At 38.2% G+C, this 5,044-nt stretch overlaps 1 non-coding gene across 1 annotated transcript; it reads right to left on the reverse strand.

The window, feature by feature from the left end:
* Positions 1 to 4,070: 4,070 nt before the first annotated feature.
* Positions 4,071 to 4,177, reverse strand: LOC125928677 (U6 spliceosomal RNA). Its single transcript, XR_007459733.1, has one exon. It is a non-coding gene; the product is annotated as a U6 spliceosomal RNA (small nuclear RNA).
* Positions 4,178 to 5,044: the final 867 nt, after the last annotated feature.

The following is a 5,044-nucleotide window of genomic DNA, read 5'->3' on the forward strand; positions in this document are numbered from 1 at the left end:
TTCAGGCCCAGACAGGATAATCTGCCTTTCAGTTAACCTACAAGTCAGATTATTCAATATTTTAGTTACTTTTGCAACTTTGAAATTTATCCCTTCACCTTTGTCATATTCTTAGTTACAGTTCTTCCTTTGCTACGGGGGAAAGGATTACACAAAAGCATGGATACTGGGAAGAGGAAAGTCATGGGAGCCATCTTAGAACTTTGTTTACCATACTTACCAATGAAGAAAATCTAATGACATTGTCAAAAGAAAATCCAGAGGGTTTTACTTGTGAATATTTTGTTGACTGAGAAACAAACTGCAAACAGGGAGACTTCAAAATCGAGAGGTAAGAAACTCAGCTCTCTGCGGTCGCAGCTCAGTTTATAAAACGTGATGAGGAAGCACGTTGCTTTCTAGGTTACTAGAAACTCCTTTTCAGAGGAGTAGCACTACATAAGCTTACTTCTTAGGAAGCTGGAAGGTCACCCTGACATGAGGAAAGCTTAAGTTTTGTTCAAGGTCAGAGTCAGCATTTGGGGAAAGTCAGGACAGTATAATGAGAAATAGTAAAAGTGTTGCCTTGTTCTTGATCTTAGGAGGAAAGCCTTGAGTCTTTCACCATTAAGTGTGTTAGATTTAGCTTTTTTGTAGATGCCCCTTACCAGGTTGAAGAAGTTCTCTTATATTCCTAGTTTGTTAAGAATTTTTAAATATGGATGGAGGTTGAATTTTGTCACGTGTTTTTTTTTCTGCATCTGAGACCATTTATTGTTTATTTTTCCTTTGGGCTTTTCATATGGTGGACTACACTGATTGTTTTTGAATATTATAGGCAGACTTGCCTTCCTGAAATAAATAGCACGTGGTTACGTTGCATTGTCCTTTCAGTTTTGCAGGATTTGATTTGCTGATTTTTTTTTTATTCTTTTTAAATTTTTTTTTTCAACGTTTTTTATTTATTTTTGGGACAGAGAGAGACAGAGCATGAACGGGGGAGGGGCAGAGAGAGGGAGACACAGAATCTGAAACAGGCTCCAGGCTCCGAGCCATCAGCCCAGAGCCTGAGGCGGGGCTCGAACTCACGGACCGCGAGATCATGACCTGGCTGAAGTCGGACGCTTAACCGACTGCGCCACCCAGGCGCCCCGATTTGCTGATTTTTTAAAAAGGAATTTTGCATTTACGTTGATGAGGGATATTGGTCTATAGTTTCCACAAAATTTTGGCTAATTTCCGGACATCGAAAAAAGTTAATTCTGACTTTTTTTTTGCCAGTTAAAAAAATTACTTTTATGGAGTAACAGAATTTTAGAGTTCCCCACTCCGTCAGTTTCACTGATATCACTTGCTATTTTCTCACTTCAAGTAAAATGTAGAGACCTTACCGCCAACATAAGTCCTTTTATTTTCTACTTTTATATTATAGTTGTCTTGTACGTTATTTCCTCAAAGTTGTAGGCTCTTACTGGCTCTCATTGCCCCTCCTGCTTTGGCTTCCATGGGTTGTTTGGGGGCTGAGATACAAGATGATAGAGAGAAAAGAAAAAAAGAAAGAGCGATTGTGAATTTCATATTCTCTCTTTTAGGAAACCACTTACGCATACAGTAAGTCAGAATTTGAGGCATCTCCTGGAGTCTTCTCTGTCGTGCTAATTCTCACTTTCCGGTTTCAGGTTTCACTACATTCAGACCTGAAAATACCAGAAGAAAGTAATGATAAACTCATCACCAGTGGGTGGTCTTTTGAATTCTCATGTTCTTCCCCAATCTGCCTGTTAGTAGTTATTTTCAGAGTCCTCGGATAGCTGCTGCATACATTCCCTCCTGTTTTTAGGCTACACTCAGTGGGATATATATGGGTTTAATAGGCTTACTTCACCTTACCCTGAAGTGGAAGCATGGTCCATTGACTTTTTGGCAAAAGTGCAAAGGCAATTTAATGGAGAAAGCATAGTTTTCTCAATAACACTGGTGCAAATGCTGGATATCCATATGTAGTACGTACAAATATAGACCATATTTCAATATACATCCACTATACATACACATGCTTCAATCTGTCCATATCACCATATTCAAAACTTAATTCATAATGCATCTTAGACCCAAATGTAAAGCGTAAAATCACAAAACTTCTAGGAGAAAACTTTTGTGACCTTGGGTCAGGCAAATATGATCCCAAAAGTATGATTCCTAAAAGAACAAATCAAGAAACCAGACTTCATCAAAATTAAGAACTTTCTTTTTAAAAGATACTATTAAGAGAAGGAAAAGACAAGCCATGGGGCAGGGGGAGGGGGGTGGGAGACAAGCCACAGGCTGAGTGGAAATATTTGCAAATCATATATCTCATAAAGGACTTGTATTCAAAACATATAAAGAGCCCTCTAAATTCAATTAAAAAAAACCCTCAATATAAAAGTGGGTAAATTATATGAACAGATAATTTGCCAAAGAAGATATAAAGCTGGCAAATAAACACCTGAGAAAATATTCAACGTCATTAATCATTAGGGAGATGCAAATCAAAACTATAAAGAGATGCCATCATAGGGGTGCTTGGGTGACTCAGTCAGGTGGGTGTCTGACTCTTGATTTCAGCTCAGGTCATGGTCATGATCATGAGGTTGAGTCCCACACTGGGCCCCATGCTGAGCATGGAGCCTGCTTGTGATTCTCTCTCTTCCTCTCCCTCTGCTCCTCCCCTGCTCATGTGCACGTGCTTTCTCTCTCTAAAATAAAAAGAAAAAAAATACAGTGAGATGCCATCACACACTTATGAAAATGTCTACAACTAAAATGACTAACTATACCCAGTGATGGCGAGAAAGTAGAGCCATTGGAAGGCTCATACACTGCTGGTGGGAATGCAAAATGGTACCATCATTTTGAATAATAATTTGGAAGTTTTTTAAACAGTTAAACATACATGGTAATACATTAATTTAATCCATTCTGAATACATCTGTCGTACGACCTTCCATTCCACCTCTAGGCATGTAACCAAAATAAAGGAAAGCATATGTTCACATAAAGACTCAAACATGACCCCAAATTGCTCACTGCTCATTTTATTCATAATAATCAAAACCTGGAAGGAACCTAAATACCCATCAACTGGTGAGTAAATAAATTATGGTGTCTTCATCCAATGAACTATGATTCAACAAAATTTTGTTACATACAAAATTAGGGGTGCATTTCAAAATATTATGCTGGAATAATGAAACCAGACTACAAAAATGCATATACTACAATTTTGTTTCTTTTTCTCTTATTTTAAAAAAATGTTTATTTATTTATTTTGAAAGAGAGAGAGAGAGAGAGAGGGAGGGAGAATCTCAAGCAGTCTCCTCACTGTCAGCATGGAGCCCGACGTGGGGCTCAGTCTCATGGACCATGAGATCATGACCTGAACTGAGGTCAAGAGTTGGCCACTTAACCAACTGAGACAACCAGGTGCCCTCTACAATTCTATTTCTATAAAACTCTAGAAAAGGGAACTATCATGTTTCTTACAGGTGAGGGGAGAGGATAAAGGAAGTGAAAGGAAGAGATATGAGGAAACTTTTGGAGGCAATGGCTTCATGGGTGTGTATATGTATTAAAAACTTACTAAAAAAATAAAAATAAAAACTTACTAAATTGAATACTTTATATGCAGTTTATTATATGTTAATTACACTTCAATAAGCTTACTTTTAAAATGGGCATTTATTTATTTATTTATTTTAAGCGGGCTCCACAGCAATGCGGGGCTTGATCTCACAAAGTGTGAGATCATGACCCAAGCCAAAATCAAGAGTCAGGTTCTTTACCGACTGAGCTACTCAGGCACCCCCCCAAATGGGTTTTTAAATCATTCTCTGTGATGGTGAAATCAGCAGAAATTCCCCCAGTTCTTTGGCTCATGGTTAAAGTGCTATTTCCCACATTGTCTATTGGTGTAAATTTGTTAAGTTCATTAACGGTCATTTGGGAGGAAGCATATTGATCGCTCTCAGTCAGCCTCCATAGTATCTGATTGTTTTCTGGCTCTTCATTCATCCCATGTTCTCATTTTCTTTATTGTTCTTTTTTTTTCTTTTTTTATGGAATACTTCACAAATTTATGTGTCATCGTGGCCCAGGGGCCATGCTAATCTTCTCTGTATTGTTCCGATTTTAGTACATTTGCTGCCGAAGTGAGCGCTGTTCTAAATTTTTGAGTTGAATGTTCAGTAAATTTATTTCTATTCCTTCAATTGAATTGTATTTTCCTGTATATAATTGTATCTACTGATATAGACAAATATCCTGAAGGAAGCCAAACTCATGCTAAATCCCCTCTCCAGATTAAAACACTGCTGACATTTTTGTCAGGCCACTTCCTGACATCTTCCTGTCTGTGCAAACCATTTTGTGTGTGTGTTTGCATGTGCGTGTGTACGCAGAAAAGTATACAGCTCCTAGGTGTACAGACGACCACAAAGTGTGCATACCCAGGTAACCAGCGCTCAGTTAACAGAATATTGCCAGCCTCGCAGAAGCCATCTTTGTACCCACTGCCTGTCACAACCCGCTCCGCACCAACCCAAGGATAACTACTGTCTTGACTTCTAATGACATAGGTTACTTTCGCCAGATTTTAAATTTTATTCAAATGTCATCATGAAGCGTGTATTCTGCTTTGTCTTCTTTCAATCAGCATTATATCTGTGAGGCTCATCTATATGGCTTTAGGAGGTTCATTCACTATTGTTGAGCTATCTCTCCATTACGTGACTGTGTCATAATTTATTTATCCACTTTATTGTTGATAGGCATTTGGGTGGTTTCCAGTTTGGGGCTATTATGAATAGTGTGGCTCTAAATATTATAGTGCATGTCTCTTGCGAGCACATGAATGCTGTCTTATTGGTTATATACCTAAGAGAGAAATTGCTGGGTCATAGACATGCAATTTAGATGTATCTAACTTCGAATACTGTTTTCTAGCTTGATTTATGCACTGAACAATACGTCATAGGTATGTTTCCAGGTCAGTTAGTGGTATTAACTATGTGACCCTACCGTACTT

This window comes from Panthera uncia, chromosome E3, assembly GCF_023721935.1.
Source record: "Panthera uncia isolate 11264 chromosome E3, Puncia_PCG_1.0, whole genome shotgun sequence".
Classification (NCBI taxonomy): domain Eukaryota; kingdom Metazoa; phylum Chordata; class Mammalia; order Carnivora; family Felidae; genus Panthera; species Panthera uncia.